The following is a 15822-nucleotide window of genomic DNA, read 5'->3' on the forward strand; positions in this document are numbered from 1 at the left end:
TCAAAGTGACAGACTCTCAGCTGTAGTAAGAGCCGCCTTCAGTTGGTTATAAGTGGTTATTTTATTCTCCATTAATATCTATATATATATATAGATATATATATATATAGAGAGAGAGAGAGAGAGAATTTGTAACCTTTTTAAAAACAAACAAACAACAAAAAAACTCATTTCCTGCTATCAGCTGGTAGCCTCTCATCCACAGCACATTTTCCAAGCTCTGGATCAAAAAACATACTCTAAAAATATAAAAAAACTAGAAAACCTGTTTTAACAATGAGTATGTTTACTGTTAGGTAATATGCAATTGGCCAATTATTTTCCAAAAGCACTGTCAGAATGGGAAAAAAATAACAAGAATGTCTAAATGGAAGAGCTCGTGAATGCCTCTGAAACAAAGTGAGAGTCCTTAAAGGATGCACAACTGCATCTTCTTAACTGAATCAAAAAGAAGGAAGCTGGAGGAAAACACAAGTTTCTTTTAAATGTTTCTCGTTTTGTCCTGTAAGACAGCAGAAAATGTGCTAAATCAACTGCTCTGGCAACTGCCAGATAATGCTTTGATAAAGCATGCTAGATTTCATGATGTAACCTTCGGTTTGAATTTTTTTATTTTTCATTAATCATAATATCCTCAGAGCTGAAATCATTTCGGTGATAAGCTGGAAGATAATACGAAGATGCACATACCGCACTGCGGTGAGTAATTTCCATATGCTCTTTCCCAAATGTCTTGTGGCTGTTCGTATCCCAGGTCTAAGGATCTCCTGCAGCTGGAATTCACTTGCAGGCTGAGCAGGCACCATCAGGGAGCATGAAGCAGGAGTACCTAAGACTGCTGTTTTCTTTGAGCTAGCACTTCAGCTGCAGCCTTGCATATGAACACATAGCCTGAAAGAAAAGCAGATTTGTAGACAGGGTGCTGCAGGGTCTCTGCAATGCTTCCATATTGAACATAAGTGAAGAAGAGGTGAGCAGGACTGTAAGTAACATACCAGCTGCTGTCCCTATTAGCAGAGGAAAAGCAAAGCCTCTTAATGCTTCATCCAGCATCTCTGTGGTGCTATCAGTGCACAGTCCTTTGTAGCTGCCCATGGAAGTAGCAAAGGTTTTGTTTCTCCTAGTAGCACCTCCCACCCCCAATATCCCCAAACCCATATACACGAGCTTACTGCTTATACTACATACTATATTCAACATACATATAAAACATATATCCACATGTAGAGGTGTAACTAGGATGAAGGGCTGTAATGTGGAAATACCTTATTTTAGACTGAGATAGGCCACGGTGAGATTCAGTAGCAAAGAGTTACAGAGTATTTTAAATGTATCCCAACATCATTGTTTGGAGGCAGGAGATAACAACTCTTGCACGTACGTAAGTACATTTCCTCACACTTTGTTATCTGGCATTGTACATTTTTCTTACTCCCTCTCCAGCTGAAGTTTACTAAATATCCCATTTTACCAGTGGGGAAATTCTCCCCATCCAAGTTGCAGATATGTGCTCAAGGACAGGCAGCAGAGGAGGCAGGAATGGCACAGAGGCTCTGCCAGGCTACAGCAGACAGCAAGGACCAAACTCCTGCACTGCTTCTGGAGACTGCTTTCAGAGATACCACCATGCAGCCTGCTGCAACGAAACACAGCCTCAAGAGCACAGCAAGAGGCACCCTTCTGTGTGTCCTGGGGTTTGGGTCTCAGATAAAAAAAAGTTGCAGTCAGTTGAGCTAAAAATCAAAGACAGAAGTTGGGAGAGCCAGAGGTGACGTGGCCAGTGGCACAGTTTGAGGAGCAGATGGCCACTGCTCAGCCTCCCACATGGTGCCAAGTGCACTGACTTTGAAGGACATGGGAATGGCACCAGAGGATGTTTTTCCAGTGGAAATATCAAAGTTATTTCAAAACAGATACCCCTGTGGAGCATACTCTATCCTTCCCAGAGCCTCCCTCTGCAGGCGGCAGAGCCAGCCACCCAGTCACCATTGGAAATGGGAGAGCTGCACATCCTGTCTGTCCTCCTTTTCTAACATGGCTGTCTGGAGCCACAGGCTGGCACAAAGCCTTATCAAATCCCCCACGTTGTATAACATCCCCTTTGCCATGTTTCTTGCCTAACAAATTGTGAAGGAAATCAGTAATTAATATCTCAGAGGCAGTGGAAGACACCCTCTTCCCATGCCTGCTGCTGCATGTCTCCGTGAACTCCACTAAACTCCAGTGCAGCAAGTCCAGGTTTAGCCGTGCAACTCTTTTTTTTTTTTTTAATAGAAGCTTCTGGAAGTCACTAAAAATAAATTTGTTTGGGTTTTCAGACCTAATCCAAACACATTTTTGTTGTCTTTCAAGATGGCACTTCCCCCTTGTCCCTACTTGACAACAGATTTTTCAGTCATTAAGAATGCTCTGCATGCACAGAAATATCTCGGGCTATTTTTCCCATAATCAAAAGAAAACAAATCCCAGAGCAGCCCTGGCAGGCCGCTTCCGGCCAGCTCTGCTGCCCCCCCAGAGACCCATCATACTGCTGCTGACTTCAGAGGGCAAACAAGAAAGTTTGCTTTCAGTATAAAATTAGACACTAAAATGAACCGACTTTTTTTCTTCCCAAAAACCAAACTCTTGCCCAACTACTTTTCCATTAAACATATTCCAAGGCAGTAATTTAGATGTGTATGAGTGGCTTGGATTGTATCAGCCAGTATTTATGTTTTTCCCCACTCCCCTCCTGAGTTTTGATGCATTCCTGGCCAATGCTAGAGGTTCACACCACACGGCAGCCACTCCGAAGTTGTCGTGATAGAGCTCAAACCCCACTGTCAGCTACCAGGATGCCCTCCGCTACTGCCTGCTTGTTTTCACATGCTTTGTCCAACAAGGCCTCTCAATTATAAAGAATAGGCATTTTGAAGAAACAGCAAAGTTACCTCTCTCATTATTTTCCTTTAAGACCCTACCTAACACCCTCACCTGCTGTGATGTCTGCAAGAGCTCTGCCAATCAGGCTTGGTAGTGCTCAGTGGCTACCACCTGTACCCATCCATTATTCCATCTGAAATCACAACAGTCAACTTCTGAGGGCAAAAAGCTTTCTTTGTTTGTTTAAAATAAATGATTTAAATGATTAATGATTAAAAATTATTATATTAATGATTTTTTGAAAAAGATTAAAATCATTTAAATGATTAAAAATGATTATATATTTGCAATTGTACAATTACAAGTTTATGAGTAAAAACCACCAAAATCTTTGCTACTGCCAAAATCTCCTTGACCTCACATAATGGCACTTTTGCTGCAGGAAGAACTTCTCTACCAATGTCTGACACTGACATGTAAACATCTATCAAAGCCACCCCTAGCAGCAGTAGTGTACCTGCTGGAGATTTACACTGTTAGGTATAAATTATAGAAATTCACAAGCAGTTCACAATGACTTACCCAACTAGTCTTTTGCTTTCCCTGCCCAGTAGAGATAACGTTGGTTAGAAAATTGCTGGCCACTACCTGAAGTGTTGCTGAAAACTTCTAAAACAACAAAGGTAAGCACGAAACAAGGCTGCAAAGCAGTACCACTTGAACATTTATGCAGAGTTACAAAAAACATTTGGGAGTCCAAACCAACGCTTTGCTACCCACGTACAGCACCTAGCACAATGGAGACCAGGCACAGCTATGCCTTACAACAACTTCATCCTCTCCAAGCTTGATCCACCAGCAAGTCCTTCAGCAAAGCCTAGAGCAGCTCTACTACCAACTTGAGGATCACCAGAAGTCAGGGACCTACCGAAATCGTAGGTGCAGAGACCACTGGGAGCTCCAAAGGGCCTCCAAGCAACAAGATCATTTGGAAAGCTCAGGACCAGATATTTTACTTACATTTTAATCACACACACTCACTCACCCCCTTCAGTGCTCAAATCCAATCCTTTAAGCAAAAAGCAGCAGCCACACCAGCCAACCACAGCAATCCCAGCCCAGCCCCTGGACTGGATCAGCTTCTTTGATAGGCTCCATACTTACCTTGACTCCACAGAGAGGAAGGTGTCTGCAGCCACTGATTGATCAGTTCATAAAAAGAAAATGTCCTCGTTCTTTGATATTCCATCGTTAAAGAAAAGACACCCACACAACCTATTGAAGGTGTGTGAAAAAGCAGAAGTTTATGCTTTTGTCCATTCCCCAGCTTACTAAATATTTCTGTACAGGATGCTGCAGAACTCCATACAGCCACCTAGTGCTGAAAAAAATTTCACGTTCCCACTTCTGCGACCATTCTCTGCAGTCCCATAAATACTTGGGACTAAGCATCCGGAACAAAAGCCAAGTCTCTGCAAAAGTCAAGACTGCACACTTCCACTTATGGGCAGCAGCAAGTCTGAGAACAAAACAGCCGATGAACTGTGCACACAGGAAATGCATTTTTATCCTAATAAATTAAGATTAAGAAGGACACCCTACAAAAGACATGGCTAGTGACCATGGATTCACCAGTGGTCATTATTTGTGGCATCTCTCCTCTATGATGCTGGCCTATGCTGAGTAGCAAGTAAATCTGGGTATTTTAAAGGCATCTGAGCTGCCCATCCCACTGCAGGTCCTCAAACCTCCTGCTCTGCAGCCATGTTGCTCTCTCCCCTTCCTAACAGGGCGCCTCCAAGATTTGCTTCAGTCAAATCCTTCCTATTTCTCAGCTACTCCTTGCCATCACAGGACCAAGTGCCTGTCCTCATATCTAGTCATGGCTATAAAATACCTGTGGTGTGCTTCCTCCACATCACGTGCTCCTATCCTCACATGGCCTTGGCCTTTTCCCATGTGCTGGCACATTGTGCAGCCATGCAATGGAGCAGATCAGGGAATTTATTTGGGTTAACACTAAACCAACAAAGAAAAAAAAAAAAAAAAAAAAGGTTGCATTCAGCCAGATCAATTACCTGATCCAGCTCACCACATAGGGGCTCCGATGCCTGTGCAGGAGAGCGGGGACAGCACTGGTGCAAGCTGGTGGCCTGATGCATTCAGTAAATGACAGCCCAAGACATCACCTCTGCTTCACCCCCGGCCAGAAACAGCAAATGGAAGCCTGAAATATGCCCCGTAACACTTCCATTGGGGCATAAACCTAGTTAAAAACAGGTTAGTTACCTAACACTTTTCTTTAAAACCATTATTTTTCTGTAGCTTTCAGACTGGATGCCCAGAAGGTTGCAGTTAACCACTTTCATGAAGTGCCCAGTTTGGATGTCAGTATGGAATATTCATATTTATTGTTATATTTTTTTTCCTCCTTAGAATTAAAAAATATATTGCCATGCAGCTAGCTAACCAGGTCTTGGATTTTATTGCTTGTTCTCTTGCTTATAAAGGAAACTTGAAACAAATTAAAATTATTCTGGCCTCGAACTAAAGGTCAGCGTTGTGGGGAAAGATGACTTGTTTGGAATTCAGTCAGGAAGTTTAATACAAATAATCCAGCTTGAAGTTCTGTGAGAACAAGTCCCAGCCAAAAAAAAAAAAAAAAAAAAGTGCTGATAGAACTAATTTAAGTACTAAATCTCTCCTTTCCAAGCATTTTTTCCACTGATAAACCCAGAGGCTTTTGAAGCTGCCATGGGAACAACTTTTTAGTTGAGGTGTGAAAGAGATACTATTTGTACCTTCTGAGATAAAGCTGGGCCTTTGTCAGAAGACTTGAACAGGAACGAGCAAGGGAAGGAATAAAGGTATTGCTGTAAGTTGCCATGCAGATGGACCACGCTGTACAGAGACTCCATTACCTGTTATAAAACATCAGCCTTTTTTTCAGCATAAAGGTTCATGCCAGAAAAAAGGGAGAGCAGCTGATACAATCCAACTGTTGACTTGCACATAAAACAACTAACTTGTTATTAAAGGAATGTCATGCAGGTGTACTGATGCCTTCTGTATTTATAAAGCAATATTTCCTTCTCTGAGACTCGATCCCAAATTCCATTTGGAAGTGTTCACAACATAGAGAAAGTAGAGAACGTCTTTAAGATATTCTATTCCCACTAGAAACAGATAATAAAAAACAGATATGAGAAAGAGTAAAAAAGAGTAGATGCTCCACCTTTACATCACTGCCAGCTTTGAAAGGATGTCTTCACAAAGAATGGGAGAGAACGCATTTGTTTTTTTAGGGTGTGTGCATGTATGTAAATACATATGAACTTGCATCGTTTAATAAAGCCTACACGGACACAACAGACTGGGAGATACCTCCCTTAACACTGGGAATAAGAGTATAAATTCTTGATTTCTCCCAGGTTTATACCTGTGTGCTTGCTCTGACTGAAGCCAGAGGGACTATAAAAGCTTCTGCATCCAAAGATTTAAACCCAGACTTAACCACTCTGTTTTTTTCTGGCTGACCAAAAAGCTTCACCAAGAAACAAAAAATCTTTCAACCCTACCTTGTTGTTTCAAAGCATTCATTTCCACCAGCAACTGGCTACTTACATCAAACAAGTTGTACTTGTGACTAAAAAAGGGTCAAGACCAAATACCCTGAAATGTTTTCATAACAGTTAAATAATACAGCAAATTCAGAGTGCCACAGTCCAGGATGAAATTGTCCTGTAATAAGACAGGACCATGTATTGACCAAAAAGCCTATACAGGTCTTAAGAGAATTTTTGGGCATTTCCAGAGCTGCTGAACTAGAATAATAATTAATCTCTTTGAAAATCTGTAAGTAAGCTTTAAATTCTGTTTCTGTACCTGAATCTAAAAGGACAACTAGCCAAATACTACTACTGGGAAAAAAAAAATAAAATAAAATCACTCTTTACATTTGATGGACAAATATTTTAATAATTTTGCAGGGAAATTTGCCATGGTCTATCTTTCACCACCAAACATATACTTTGTGGATGTTGGAGCAGTGTTATTAGCACAATTCAACAGTCTTTCAAAAGAGGTTCCTGCTGTGTTACCTGCACGCTCTATTTCAACCCTTCCTGTACGATTGCAACTCACTGCTGCCCTCTTTACTCCAGTATCAGTTCCAGTGCCTGATAAAAGCAGCACCAGGAGACCTCTTCCCACTCAGTGATTCAAATTAAGTATTTGTCCTCTCTTCACAACAAAAGTAACCTGGAGAAAGTTCTATGTTTCATTCAGAAAAAAAGAAAAAAAAGTCCCAGTAATTCTGGGGGGTGGGTAAGAAAAAAAAAAAAAAAAAAAAAAAAAAAGCGCTACTGACTCCCCAAGTGTTCACTTTCAACAAATAACAAGATGTTTTGCCACCCAAGATGTTATAACCAGACCTTAAAACGTGGCTGTTTCCATTTGCCTTTAATGAAACATCAGCAAAAGTATCTATAGGCTCTCTCCTTCTGTATGTCTCTGGGAGGCAGGTGCAGATTTGAGGAAGGTTCACAAAACAGACTCAGATGTGACCAATTTCTAAATTCCCAGGCAACTATCTGGAGAAAGCTTACTGCTGCCAAAAATGTGCACTTTGGAACGTTGTGGAATGTTTTCTGTGTTTACAGTAATGGTTTCACTTCAATCGGTCCTCATGATAAAGGATCAGACGCATTTCAGAGAAATATTAAGCATTATGGTGCTTAAATGACAGTGTGGTGTCAGTGCTCTCACTCCAGCTGGCTAACAGAGAGAGGCACCCGCAAGTGTTCTCCCAGAGGAACTGCAGCATTTTCCTGATGCATTTTAGAGGTTATTTCAGGGAGGAAAAAACCAATTTTCCATTTCCCAGATAAAGTTACATAATAAAGCACAGCCACCAACAAGCCAGCTCTGCCTTGAATAGAAGAGACAGTTCATAAACGTCTTTTGGAAGGAAAGCTCTCCTGAACTGCGTTCATGGAAAAATTTACTACAAGCCACATTTCAGGTCATGCTTTCCTAGTGTTCATATACATTTAAAGCATAATCCACCAGGAGGTAAATAAATGTGTCTGGGTGAGGAACCTAACCAACTGCTGGAAGGGTGAGTACCTCCCTCTGAGCGACCAACTCTTAGCAGGAACGGGATACAAGAGGAGTTGCTTATCCCCCCTCTAGTTTCAGTTCAGACAAAATCCAACAGATTTTTTTTTCCCCCTATAGTATAGAAAGAAGAAATAACGACCTCATCAATTGCCTCATATCCTCAGATTCCTATCGAAATTTTACAGCTTGGTTCTGAACCAAAAGCTTAAATGAAACTGTAACAAAGGAATTGGTATAACATAGCCGATAATAACATAGCACGAGAACACACACATTTCTTGAACGACTCCTGCCTCACAGTGTCAGGGGGCAGGAATATTCCTTTCAGTGAATAGAACCAAATTTTTGGTCAAAGAACAAGCCCAAACGTTGATTTCTTTCAGTCAGTACAGATTTAGTCTCTGATGACTGTGTCAAGCATCAGCTTTGTACTAGCAATACAGAAATATTAATTTAATTCATGATCAACTTACTCTTTGCCAGATAACTTTCTTGGTATCTTTTTTTTTCAGTTTGTCTTGTTTCTCAAACCAGCAAAAATGAAAGGATTCACAAGTGTCATTTTTAATGCTGAACATTAAAGACAAATGTTCCTTTTGGCCAAAACCAAAGAAGTTCCTACAACTCTGCTCTTCACTGGTAATAGAGTCAGACAGTCCATTACTTATTCTGTTTCATGATTTAGTCTACATAAAGTACTGAAAAATAAGAAACAGCAATGTTAACCCAAAAAGCAAGTTTCATCCCAAACCTCTGTTTATATATGCAATGCCAGCAAAGCCCTTTGGCATGACTGCAGCATAGCAGCCACCCAAATTTTGTACTCTAAAGGGAGATAAGCTTTTCCAACATACCTGTCAAGCTTCAGCCAAATTTACAAAAAAGAATACCTACATTTCTGCTTGTATTACACATTTGCATGTGTATAATACACACGAGACAGAACAGCATTATCAGAGATGTCTTAAATGTCACCTTATTGCTCAAAGACAACAAAATAGATGTCATGAACAACCAGATCACCATTTCTGAGCACCAAAGCCTGATACTCATCCTATGAGCAGCAGAAGTTGGAAAAGCAATGGTATTTGGAAAAAGCAGATGACCAGCAGATTTTCAGGCTCGTACTGGCCCACCAAGCAATGGTGGCAAACCAGACAGCCCTCTGCCTTGGCGTCTGCTATTTATAAGTTGTTACATCAAAAAGCCAGTCCCATGGTGGAGTACTACTATGAGAAACAAGCATAGGCATGAATTAATGTGTTAGCACTTCGAGATTCCCTTTATGCTTGTCAAACTCTCCTTATTCACTGACTGAGGGTGAAGCTGCCTGTACAAACAGCAGCTCTGCGCAGCACTGTCTCCCTCCCAGTACTGCTGCCTCCTGTTAAAGAGCAACGTGACAGCAGTGACACAGAACAGCTGCCCCCAGAAAGTTTACTCTCGTGGGCCTGTGAGCGCCTACCATCTGCAGCTCCCTGCACAATGTCACATCTACCTTTCATGCCGCTCAGGGCTTTTAAAAGTCTCCAGAGCAGCAGTGGTGGCATGCAAGGGGGAAACAGTAATCCTCCTACCTCCAGATTACTTTAGCAGTTTTGAGGGATTTTTTTTGCCATCTTGGAGGACTAAAATAGGTCAGAAGGCATGTTTTTCCAAATTATTTACAAAGTCTATTCGTGGTTATGAGTGATTCATATGGCTCCTGAGGAGTAAAAAATAAATAAATAAAAACCCACAGCCCAAGAAACACTCTCCTCTCCGTGTTCATTTTTTGCTATACCCTCAAGCTCTGGAACGATACAATGGAGGGAAAAGGAATTCAAGTGTATACATAAAGGTCTATATAGCTACAGCTTAAATATATGAAAATGTAACCCACAAGAAAACTGGCTGCATGCTCAAGAAGCCAGTAGCATACAAAAAGATTTCATTTGCAGAGCTGGACTCTAGATGGATGAGGTTGTAAGAGCTTTAAGAATTTGTGCTCAGGTGCACGCCTACTTTTTTTCCTAAATATTTTGTTATGCATTTTGCCACACACTCAAGCCAAAGCAAGCAGCCTTGTGCTGGCCAGAAACATATTTCTGCAAAAGCGAGATGGGCCAACATGACCTTCGTGTCTGCTGTCTGCCACAGGAAGCTTGCTTGCACCTCTCCCAGCACATCTGGCCGCCCTCAGCAGGACCTAAGCCCTACAACTGTGCCCGTGACAGTGACATGCCATACAGGGGCCAGGTGGGAGCCACTGCTGCTTGCGTACCTGACTATTCCTGAAGTTCCCTGCCAGCAACAGTCACTGTCTGCTCATTTACAGGGATCTCCCCACCATAATCCTTCTCTTCCCTTCAGCCATTTGCATGTTGCCTCCCTGTGGACAACCGCTGGCCTCCCTGGCAGTCACTAATGACAAACTGTTTCCACGCTGGAGAGCCCCTCTGTCCATACACAAACCTTTGCTGACCTGAACTATGAATTTGCCACTTGCTTTCTTTGCTTGTAGGGCAGTGATAAGACAGAACTTACACTGTATTACAAATACACTGCATTCACCCATATTTGTAACTGGAAAAATCTTTTTAGAGCAGAAGCATAGCAGTTAATTTCAACTACATGAATAGCTTCTTGGAGAAGCTACATCTTTACATTTCCCACTGTAAAACCCAAAGATTTACTGGAATCCAGGCAGCATTAATGCTACTGCGTCTGCAGACTAGCCAGGTAACATGAAAGGCACTCCCCTCATGAACAAAGCGAAACAGATGTAACTTAGGCAGAGTGATCTGCTCTCGTTAGGGATGAGAATGGATATGAATCCCTCCGTCCAAGGCACCTCAATGAAAGCTGTGCAAAGCTGTGCTGTTGGACCTTTACAGTTTAATTGTGTGCAGATCTTCTGAAGTCCTTGCTAATGTGCATGGAGCTCAGTGTAAAGCCTATAAAGGTCCTTTAAACTGTCTTTATCTGTAGCTTCAGAACAATAAGTAGTTTCTGCACATGAACTTCCAAGGTACCTCCAGACTGACCAGCTCACATGAGGTGGGACAGGCAACATTATGGATCAGAATGGATGCAAGAATGAATCTTAACCTACTAAGCTGTGGCCTTGGGCCAGTGGCAGTACCACACACTTCTTTAAGGACTATCCAGATAATTCAGGAAAGTAATGGTGCTATCATCAGCAGAGAACTGAATCTCTCAGGTACAGCATCATTTGTAATTGAACTAGAATTCGTTTTAAGAAGCTGAATAGGCAAATGGTTTATGAACCATCACACGGTTACACTGGGAAAGAGAACACATGGCCCATAGTTACACACACCCCAAAAAGCACTGCAGCTCCGCAAGTAAGCGTATAGAAATCATATAAGTAGTAGCAATTCATAGGAATGAAGCTAAGCGTTATATGAAGAGAAATACAAACTCTTTCTCTTAGAAGACCTCTCCTACTGTCGCAGGACATTTTGCCAAGGCTTGCACACATACCAAAAAGACTTCTCCACAGTTTGATAATGGCTACGTACAAGCTGACACCAAACCTCAGAGCTAGAGAGAGTCAAGAGATTGACAAAAGGACTGAGAGCTGCATTTTGAAACCTGAGCCTTTCTCTAATTGCGCAAAACAAGTTTCCAAAGCTGATATTTCTAAAATAAGTACGGCTCAAAGCACACAGAGACATTTGTTTCCAAGTCTTTTTGTGGATACCATGGATGTCTAGCCTTCTAACATATTTTAAAGTTTTGAAGGGAGACAGTGCCATACAGCAGAGCGGGTTCCCGACAGCTGAACAGATAGCTCATTTGTGCCTCACTCTGCCTGGAGTGAGGGTGCAAGCACAACACATAACGCTTCTGCTTCTGCCTTCTCTCACTGTCTTTCTTTGAGTAACTTGCTTAATCCTAAGAAACCTATCCACTGAGCTGAAATAGTAGTATCCATCTGCCAGTATCACAAGAAATAATTTGTTTACGTCTGTGTGCTGTTTTGACTCTGTGGTGATGGACACTAGAGAAACGTTTAGAAACAGATGTCTGTGGAGGGGGAAAAAAAACACACCTGCGAATGTGTAAACATGTAATATTTAATACTTTTATAAAACCAACCCTGTATAGCAGAGACCTTCTAGTTAGTAAACATAAGAGATGGTTTCTGAACAAACTGAACTACAACACAAAGTCTGTGTGATTTTTCCTTACAGAATTCAAACACAAGGTCTATACTTTCCACAACAGTATCAAAGCAACGCTTGTGAGACAACCAAGAGGACATTTTGTCCTGGACATCTCTTCCTGAAAACATACCTCTTAAAAGAAGAAAGTCAGTCGAGGTGACATAAGGACTGTACTTTAGCAAGCCTCAAAGTTTCTGTGAAGATTAACCAAAGTCAAGATCTCCTTCCCCATTAGCAGAGACCCTCAAACAGCATATGTGAGAATCACACAGCAGATAGTTAAGGAGGAGGGATTTCCAGTATGTCAACACAATTTTAATGTTATTAGGAAATGTTAGAAGCAAGACTCACAGGAAATTTCTGTACAGCAAAGCCTTGATCCGTATTTCCACAGGGTGGTGGCTTTAGGCACCACCATACTCCTGCTGCTCCATTCCTAAATACCAGGATTCAGAGAGCAGTGTCTTGCGGAAGTCAAATGACACTACCATTACCTGCAAGCTGTCCCTTCACTACCAGCAAAGCATAATGTCACCCCACTTACATCCTTAATCAAGGCTTCAAAACTGGCTGGGTAATAAGTGCATTTACTCTAACTTACAAGTAAGGTACAACTTCAGGCTACTAGAAGTGATTCATCTCAGTGAACCAAAAAATAAGCAAATAGTAAGGGAGTGCCTGGGGCGAACACTTCTGGGCTGCTTATCTGGGACAGTTTTTAGCTATAGTTAGTTGTTGGTACATTTTTGTTATAATTCCACACCACTGTTTTCCTCAATTAAGGACAGCTGACAAAGTCTTTCAAGGCACAGTTGAGACAAACCACAAATTTATCTTCTGTACAAAATTTGTTGCTATTATTTAACATCTATTTTCCTTATTGTCTGTCTTGCATTAATTCTTGTCCCTTCCATAGCTTCAGGTTCAGTCTATTGGAAAACCGTTAGCACAATAATCCCTATCTCACTCATTTCCCAGCAAGGAGGAAAAACATTTCTTCCTTGAAGTTTCCAGTGGCAGTTACTGGAAGGATTACATGGCTTGCAGGAAAGAAGTACGCTTGCACACAGGCAGAAGAACAACCAAGACTACTCCAGCCAGTAGTTCCCGAAGAGCAGGTGAGCAGCATTTACTCCTACTGAGATCACTCTCAAAACTCTCAAAGCCATCTCTAGATCTACTGATCAGTTCAACTCAACCCTAACCAGAATAAATCAAGGACAGAAAGCCTCTTCTGTGGCAACTACAAAGGTCTTTATCTCGTTGTTTGTTTGTTTTCTTTTTCTCTGATGCCACAGCACATGGAACACAAGTCCTACAGAGTACAGATATTCTGGCACAAATCCTCTCCACAAACAGGAATGGCCATCACAATGCACAAAACAGCAGATGCTGGGGACTTCACTGAGAGGTGAGATCCCCATGTTCAAATCTGATCTTGCCAAACTTTGGTGACCTGGAGTGAAAAATCTCTGCTTTGACTCAGACATTGCATGTACTTGGTTTCTCATATCCCAAGTACAAGCAATCTTTTTTCTGCTAGTGCTTCTTCCCCTATCTCACTTGTCCCAGGCATGTTCTGGCACAGTAATACATTTCAATTAGATTTTGTTCAGCCAAGAAATGCCTGACAATCTCTAATCTTAGCATTTATCTGCTCTCCTTATTCCCTGTGGTTGTCCTGTGTGAGAAGTTATTGTCTTGAAAACAAAAGCACAGAGCAGAATATTTATGACACTTACGAGACTAGCAAATTCATGAGTTGCTGAACATGGGGAATCACTAGATAAAATCCACAATGCACAAAGCAAATCCACAAAATGCACAAGCAAAGTTTGTGCAAAAATCTTTGTTTTAATGCTGGGAAGAGCCTTTTACCATGGAACTCATCATGAACTAATGGTAACCTCTGAACCAGTGCAGCAGGTATATTTTCTGCACAAAGGGACACTACCAGACACAGACTCACTGTGCCTTCGACACTGTTGATACTTTTTTATCCATGCAAATAAGTACATTGTGTTAAAAATAATAATAATAATAATAACACATTCTCTCCATATTTTCCTAAAGTGTACCTTCTTATGAGCAAATTACTACCTTGCATAAAAACCAGGTGAAACTTTAAGTCTTTTATCCAACTTTCACGTTTACATGACCATTTTCAGGTACTGATATGCCTCCGCTGAAACACTGAAATCACCAAAATTCAAATAGTAGGAAAAAAAAAATACTACATCTGGTAAACAGAGAAACATAACAAGTGGTTACATTTACTGCAGAAGAGTTTGGATATAAGTCTCCCAAACAGCAAAACGTGAAAACACCTTGCATTCAAAGTACAGCTGTTTTGCTTTTCAGTAAGAAATAGACTTTTAAAGCTAAAATCCTGTTAAACATGTAGGGAAAGGTTTGGCAAGACAGATTGTTTTCCATCATTAGATGAAATTTTGAAAGCTGTTTCCTAGCACAACATTTCATTGCACATGTTTTGGACACTTTCATCTGACTCTCAAGTCAACTGAGATCACTGCTTGCATCTCTTATGGTTAAAAGAGAAATAGCAGATTTCTGAACATAAAAATAGCTCTCCTTTCCAGAACAAAACCAGGGTTTCAGAGGGAAAAAAAAGTGCTAAAATAGTTCACAAGAGTGGATGCTTTTTTCTTTTTTTTCCCCCAAAGAAATAAATCCTTCATATATTTACACTTGCACAGTGGTTTAATTAAATGTCAAAAATCTCCCTTAAATAAATAAATAAAAATAATAGCTTCTAGAACATTAAAAAGCCCACTCTCGATGTTTAAGTGTTCAGTGGGAAGACTCGCAATACCCACTACCTAAGTTAATTTCTACAAACCTACAGGTAGGACTTTATGGTTCACTGCATTCATTCAAGGACAGTATTCTCTTCCCTGAGGACATACTGACTACTGATGCGTCACAAAAAGAAGAGGACACAGCACATTTACACTGCAACATAATGGACGTTCATACATCAGTGCATTCCTTGCCCAGCATTGAGTTATTTGGGACAATTCTATAGAGAAAGCCACTGTGTCCCTTAGAAGTTCATTGACTCCCACCACAAAACACATCTCATCTTGGAAATGAATCCTGTCTCTGAGAGGAATTGAGTGGCCACAGACTGCTTTGTTGGATTGGAAATCAACAGCAGAGCAGGTAACTCTAATGAAGGGCTCTATCTAATTCCTATTAGAAACAACTACAACAACAACAACCTCGTAAGTACACTGTGTTTGTACTGCTTCAAGGCATGAAAGAAATAAGCTGCTCTTCCAGGGCTAGGAGCCCTCCTGTGCAGAGATGAAAGCAGCAGTTACTTCCTCACTGACATCCAGGACACTACACGGGATCGCCACCTGTCCTGGGGGTGGCTTTAACCACAAAACCCATCTGAGTAACTCCTAAGTAACAAATTTGCTCAGAGCTTTCAGCAAAGCAATAGAGAGTGCTTGAAATACATTCCCTGCTCAGCGCAAAAAGAATACAGTCATCATCAAAAAAAAAAAAAGTTGAATGAGTTTATCAGAAACTTCCCTAGGATCACGGATAATCATCTCAAGTTCAAAACTGCAATTTTCCTGGATCTACTACTGTATTTTCTAGAAATTATGCCCTATTACAAAATTAGAAAGAAAAGGTA

At 41.1% G+C, this 15822-nt stretch overlaps 1 long non-coding RNA gene across 2 annotated transcripts in view; it reads right to left on the minus strand.

Annotated features, from left to right (window-relative positions):
- LOC311443536 overlaps positions 1-15822 on the minus strand; it is a 51029-nt gene that overhangs the window by 3895 nt on the left and 31312 nt on the right. For both annotated transcript variants that reach the window (XR_014697319.1, XR_014697320.1), the window contains one exon: positions 691-891. This is a non-coding gene — a long non-coding RNA (uncharacterized lncRNA). The remainder of the gene's footprint in view (positions 1-690; positions 892-15822) is intronic.

Source organism: Aythya ferina, assembly GCF_964211825.1.
Source record: "Aythya ferina genome assembly, chromosome: 12".
Taxonomy (NCBI): Eukaryota; Metazoa; Chordata; class Aves; order Anseriformes; family Anatidae; genus Aythya; species Aythya ferina.